The sequence below is a fragment of the Scyliorhinus torazame genome, chromosome 3 (assembly GCF_047496885.1).
Source record: "Scyliorhinus torazame isolate Kashiwa2021f chromosome 3, sScyTor2.1, whole genome shotgun sequence".
In the NCBI taxonomy this organism is placed as follows: Eukaryota; Metazoa; Chordata; class Chondrichthyes; order Carcharhiniformes; family Scyliorhinidae; genus Scyliorhinus; species Scyliorhinus torazame.
Window position 1 is genome coordinate 174563375 of NC_092709.1, and position 7204 is coordinate 174570578.

Below are 7204 nucleotides of genomic sequence, written 5' to 3' on the forward strand. Positions count from 1 at the left end.
TTATACAGCTGCAACATGACTTGCCAATTCTTATACTCAATGCCCCGACCAATGAAGGCAAGCATGCCGTATGCCTTCTTGACTACCTTCTCCACATGTGTTGCCCCTTTCAGTGACCTGTGGATCTGTACACCTAGATCACTTTGACTTTCAATATCCTTGAGGGTTCTACCATTCACTGTATATTCCCTACCTGCATTAGACCTTCCAAAATGCATTACCTCACATTTGTCCGGATTAAACTCCATCTGCCATCTCTCCGCCCAAGTCTCCAAACAATCTAAATCCTGCTGTATCCTCTGACAGTCCTCATCGCTATCCGCAATTCCACCAACCTTTGTGTCGTCTGCAAACTTACTAATCAGACCAGTTACATTTTCCTCCAAATCATTTATATATACGACAGAGAGCAAAGGTCCCAGCACTGATCCCTGTGGAACACCACTGGTCACAGCCGTCCAATTAGAAAAGCATCCTTCCATTGCTACTCTCTGCCTTCTATGACCTAGCCAGTTCTGTATCCACCTTGCCAGCTCACCCCTGATCCCGTGTGACTTCACCTTTTGTACTAGTCTACCATGAGGGACCTTGTCAAAGGCCTTACTAAAGTCCATATAGACAACATCCACTGCCCTACCTGCATCAATCATCTTAGTGACCTCCTCGAAAAACTCTATCAAGTTAGTGAGACACGACCTCCCCTTCACAAAACCATGCTGCCTCTCACTAATACGTCCATTTGCTTCCAAATGGGAGTAGATCCTGCCTCGAAGAATGCTCTCCAGTAATTTCCCTACCACTGAAGTAAGGCTCACCGGCCTATAGTTCCATAGATTATCCTTGCTACCCTTCTTAAACAGAGGAACAACATTGGCTATTCTCCAGTCCTCCGGGACATCACCTGAAGACAGTGAGGATCCAAAGATTTCCTCTCCAGCCTCCTTCAGTATTTTGGGGTAAATCCCATCAGGCCCTGGGGACTTATCTACCTTAATATTTTTTAAGACACCCAACCCCTCGTCTTTTTGGATCTCAATGTGACCCAGGCTGTCTACACACCCTTCTCCAGACTCAACATCTACCAATTTCTTCTCTTTGGTGAATACTGATGCAAAGTATTCATTTAGTACCTCGTCCATTTCCTCTGGCTCCACACATAGATTCCCTTGCCTATCCTTCAGTGGGCCAACCCTTTCCCTGGCTACCCTCTTGTTTTTTATGTACGTGTAAAAAGCCTTGGGATTTTCCTTAACCCTATTTGCCAATGTAGATGTGGTATACTTGGATTTCCAAAAGGCTTTTGATCAGATGCCACATCAAAGGCTACTACTCAAAATAAGAGTGTGGTGCAGGTGGTAACATATTAGAATGGATAAAGGATTTGTTAGCTAGCAGGAAGCAGAGAGTAGAGGTGGGATTTTCTGGCCCTTCCCGCTGGCGGGATCTTCTGGTGCTGCGAAGGGTAACCCCCAGCAACGGGTTCACCGGCGGTGGAGTGGTGAGCAACACAAATGGCCATTGACTTCAGTGGGACCAGAAGATTCTGCCAGCAGCAAATGGCGAGTCACCTCTGCGACCAGAAAACCCACCTCAGGGGACCCTGGAAAATCCCAGCCCAGAGATAAATGGATCTTTTTTTGGATTGGCAAGCTGAAACTAGTGGAGTGTGACAGGGATCAGTGCTGGGCCTCAAATATTTAAAATCTATATAAATTACTTGGATGAAGGGACCACATATATGGTCGCTAAATTTGCCAATGACACAAAGAGAAGGTAAAGTGTCTCTGAAGGGACATAGACAGGTTAAGTGGGTGGACAAAAATTTGTCAGATGGAATATCATGTGGGAAAGTGTGAACTCATGCACATTGGCAGGAAGAATAGAAAGCAGTACACTATTTAAATGTAGTGACATTGCAGAACTCAGCGGTACAAAGAAATCTGGATATCCTGCAACATGAATCACAAAAGGTGAGTATGCAGGTACAAAAGTGACTGGAAGGCATATGGAATGAAGGTCTGAAAAGAAAGGTTGAACAGGTTGGGACTATACCCATTAAAGTGGGAGGTGACCTTATTGAAACATATAAGATCCTAAGGGGTATTGGATTGTTTTATTGTCACGTATTCCGGGGTACAGTGAAAAGTATTGTTCTGAATGCAGCTCAAACAGGTCACCCCATACATGAAAAGAAAATAGATTATAGGGAAAAGATAAAATACACAATGTTAATACATTGACACAGGCATCGTGTGAAGAGATCAGATCAGTCCATAAGTCCATCAGTCCATAAGAGGGTTATTTGGGAGTCTGGTAACAGCGGGGAAGAAGTTATTTTTGTATCTGTTAGTGCAACACTCTCAGTATGTTGTATCCCTTGCACGATGGAAGAAGTTGAAAGAGCGAGTAAGCCGGGTGGGAGGGGTCTTTGATTATGCTGCCCGCTTTCCCCAGGCAGCAGGAGGTGTAGATAGAGTCAATGGATGGGAGGCGGGTTTGAATGATGGACTGGGCAGTGTTCACAACTCGCTATAGTTTCTTGCGGTCTTGGGCTGAGCAGTTGCCATACCAGGCTGTGCTGCAACCAGATAGGATGTTTTTTATGGTGCATCTGTAAAAGTTGGCAAGAGTCAATATGGACATGCCAAATTTCCTTAGTTTCCTGAGGAAGTTTCGGCGCTGTTGTGCTTTCTTGGTCGTAGCATCAACGAGGATAACCAGGACAGGTTTTTGGAGATGTGCACACCTAGGAATTTGAAACTGTCAACCAATTCAACGCCAGCCCGTTGGTGCAGACAGGGGTGTGTGCAATCCATTGCTTCCTGAAGTCAATGACCAGCGCTTTAGTTTTGCTGACATTAAGGGAGAGATTGTTGTTGTTACATCACTCCGCTAGGTTCTCTATCTCCCTCCTGTATTCTGACTCATCGTTGTTCGAGATAGGGTGGATACCAGGAGGATGTTTCCTCTTGTGGGGAGACTAGAACTAGATGACACTGTTTAAGATTGAGGTCTCCGTTTTAAGATGAAGATGAGGAGACATGTTTTCTCTCTTAGTGTCATTATTCTGTGGAATTCTTTTCCACACAGAGCAGTGGAACCTGGGTCATTGAATTTATTCAAGTCTGATTTAGATAGATTTTTGATCATGAAGGAAGTGAAGTTGGTGAAGGGGGCGGTATTGCGCAAAGAGTAAAGTAGAGTTGAGACCACATGCAGATGGGCAGCACGGTAGCCTTGTGGATAGCATAATTGCTTCACAGCTCCAGGGTCCCAGGTTCGATTCTGGCTTGGGTCACTGTCTGTGCGGAGCCTGCACACCCTCCCCGTGTGCGCGTGGGTTTCCTCCGGGTGCTCCGGTTTCCTCCCACAGTCCAGAGATGTGCGGGTTAGGTGGATTGGCCATGATAAATTGCCCTTAGTGTGCAAAATTGCCCTTAGTGTTGGGTGGGGTTACTGGGTTATGGGGATAGGGTGGCGGTGTTGACCTTGGGTAGGGTGCTCTTTCCAAGAGCCGGTGCAGACTCGATGGGCTGAATGGCCTCCTTCTGCACTGTAAAATTCTATGATAATCTATGATAATCTTACTGAATAGCAGCGCAGGCTTGAAGGACCTATTCTTGCTCCTAAGTCCTATGTTTCTTCAATGATTTTTTTTAAAGACATAGGCTTGATGTTTCCATTAGGTTAGTGAAAGCATTGTCAGTGCAAAGTAGGTGAGAACAGCTGAACCAATACAAAGGGATAAGGAATTTTAAATATAGGTTACGATATATGTAACCATGTTACTCCACTCCTAATGTAGATTTAAAAATGATTTCACCCAAAGCTCGCCCCTGATTGAACAATCAGGATAGCAAGTTTCCACTGACTGTGTTCATTTATGGCTGTTTGAGGTGGTTCTGTACATAAATGTATAATTTTCAATGTAAAGAAAAAAGTTTTGTTCCTTTTTAAAATAAACTTAGCGTACCCAATTAATTTTTTCCAATTAAGGGGCAATTTAGCGTGGCCAATCCACCTACCCTGCACATCTTTGAGTTGTGGGAGTGAAACCCACGCAAACACGGGGAGACTGTGTAAACTCCACACGGACAGTGACCCAGATCCGGGATCAAACCTGGGACCTCGGCGCCGTGAGGCAGCAGGGCTAACCCACTGCGCCACCGTGCTGCCCTAAATTTTGTTCTTTTATGCTTATCGAACGCACATGTTCTTGGAGGATTTTACGTTTGCAAAAAATTGAACGATAAAGTTTTCAGAAGAACAACACAATTGCACGTGTCAATTGCAGATGGCCAGTTTCATGATTGTGGCCAAATCAGATCTCCCCCCCAACACATACTTCCTAATATCTAACTTAATTTTATCCTTCACTCTATGACTGGCTTATTGGAAAGTTACACTTCAGGGGCGAGATTCTCCGACCCCCCGCCGGGTCGGAGAATCGCCGGGGGCTAGCGTGAATCCCGCCCCCGCCGGTTGCCGAATTCTCCGGCACCGGATATTTGGCAGGGGCGGGAATCGCGCCGCGCCGGTTCGCGGACACCCCCCCCGCGATTCTCCGGCCCGGATGGGCCGAAGTCCCGCTGCTAAAATACATGTCCCGCCGGCGTAGATTAAACCACCTACCTTACCGGCGGGACAAGGCGGCGCTGGTGGGCTCCGGGGTCTTTGGGGGGGGGGCCTGGCGATCTGGCCCCGGGGGGTGCCCCCACGGTGGCCTGGCCCGCGATCGGGGCCCACCGATCCGCGGGCGGGCCTGTGCCGTGGGGGCACTCTTTCCCTTCCACCTTCGCCACGGTCTCCACCATGGCAGAGGCGGAAGAGACTCCCTCCACTGCGCATGCGCGGGAATGCCGTCAGCGGCCGCTAATGCTCCCGCGCCTGCACCGCCCGGAGATGTCATTTCCGCGCCAGATGGCCGTGCACCAAAGGCCTTTTCCGCCAGGTGGTGGGGCGGAAATTCGTCCGGCGCGGGCCTAGCCCCTCAAGGTTGGGGCTCGGCCCCCCAAGATGGGGAGCATTCCGCACCTTTGGGGCGGCGCGATGCCCGACTGATTTGCGCCGTTTTGTGTGCCAGTCGGCGGACATCGCGCCGATACCGGAGAATTTCACCCCAGGTTTACAGCCACATACTCTCTGCACATCAGTTATGTTTAGCACTAACGTGTTTCCCTACAAGGCCAAAATCCATGAGTTTATTTTCGCTCTTCCCTCTGAGGCACATCATGTTCTTCTCAAGGACTTGCACTGTCCTTTAATGTCTTAATGAGCAGAGCGGTACACAGTAATCTAATTGCACTACACAGCAGCCCCTCTGAGAATTTGAACATAAGTCATTTAGTTATATCATCCTAATTGCATGATGGCTGTCTCTGCTATTCAGATATGGTGAGTGGGAAGACTCCATGAGCCTCAAAGTTGATCTTTTATCAGTCTCCAGGCTGGGTGGTCAAACATAATCTACTGTTTGGCCCATATTCAATGTTGTTGGACATTTTGTGCAACATTTGCTGGCTGGAAAGAAGTGATAGGAAGCTTTATCTTTTAAAATTTGATTTCCTTATTTATTTGGTAATCTCTGTGCTTTCTAATCTAATTTTCCACATTAGTCTGACACACCTGCATAGAACAGGATCAATCTCTAATTGTTACATAACCTCTGGTATGACTGAGACTCACCACATTAGAATTGACAACATGAATCTAATTCAGAAGACAGTGAACGGTACAACAATTGAGGTAATCATGCTCTCTACTACCTCACTATCAGCTCCATTTTTTCCCGAATGTAATATATCGTCAATGCAAGCCCGACCGGAAAAAAAAAGCAAAGATTGTCGGGCGTCATTCTCCGACCCCCCGCCGGGTCGGAGAATGGCCGTTGGCCGCCGTGAATCCCGCCCCCGCCGAAGTCTCCGCTCCCAGAATTCTCTCAACACTGCACTAACTTCTTGCTGCCAAACTGAGAATACCACTACTCAGCCAAGCTGAATGAGCATTTATTAGAACTTAGTGGTCATAATCGCCTGAGTAATTATAAAATACTTTAAAAGCTGGGTGAATTAAGTCAAGATTTGAGTTCCCTACCTCTTTGAGAAATTCTAAGCTTCCTTTTTTCATAATTTTTCTAAGTTTCATAGACTGATTTTGAAAAATCACCTGTTACAGAAATTTTATTTCAATATGAATAAAATTTGACTAAAATATACTGCAGATTAGTGAGAATCTGCTCCTGATAGGAGTATAAATTGAATAATATTGCACAGAGATTAGCAGCAATAACGTGCAGCACTTTGAATTTTATGTCCATAATCTCCATACCCAAATCTTTGATTTGTGCTCCCATCCGGCAGAACTGTTGCAATTTAATGACTTAAGCATTCAACAAGATGTTTTGGAGACTTGAATACTGATTTACTGGCCTTGTATTTTCATTTACATCTTCTTTCGTCCGACTTTGACTGTTTTTTATTTCCATGTACAGGTGAACATCAAGACATTTAAATTTTCCTTGTTTGTTTCATGTTTAAGCTCTAAATATACACCTGATATATCTGCACCATTTATTCATCTATTCCATCCTTTTTAATTGATGTGTAAGAAGATAACAGCTTGTTCAAGTATTATCAACCCAATAAAAAAAAAACAATTAAAAAAAGCTTTGACAAAGTGTCATCTGGACTCGAAAGGTCAGCACTTTTCTCTCCCGACAGATGCTGCCAGACCTGCTGAGATTTTCCAGCATTTTCTCTTTGGTTTCAGATTCCAGCATCTGCAGTAATTTCCTTTTATTTAAAATAATCCAACAATTGTACCCCCTCCCCCTTTAAAGGAAGCAACATCATACTAAGGAAAGGAAACGTTCAACTATTCTTCATAAAGCTGAGGCCTCCCGAGGTTGAAATCGGTTTCACAGACTTGCTTTTTCTCCTTTTCAATATATGTCATCATCATTCTAGTGATGAGGCCAGTATAAGGTGTTTCAAAGTCTCAAGGGGTTATCATTAATAGACTAGGAAACTGGACATGTTGAAATGATTTATCTGATTGGTATCAGCCTAAGAGTTAATTGTGTGAAATTTGCTGTTACTTTATGATGCAAACGTGTTTAGTTATTTCTTTCTTAATCAATTGAATGCCACTGAGATTAAATGCAACAACATCTCAAAGTATTCTTCAGTTGTATGTTCCAGATTTC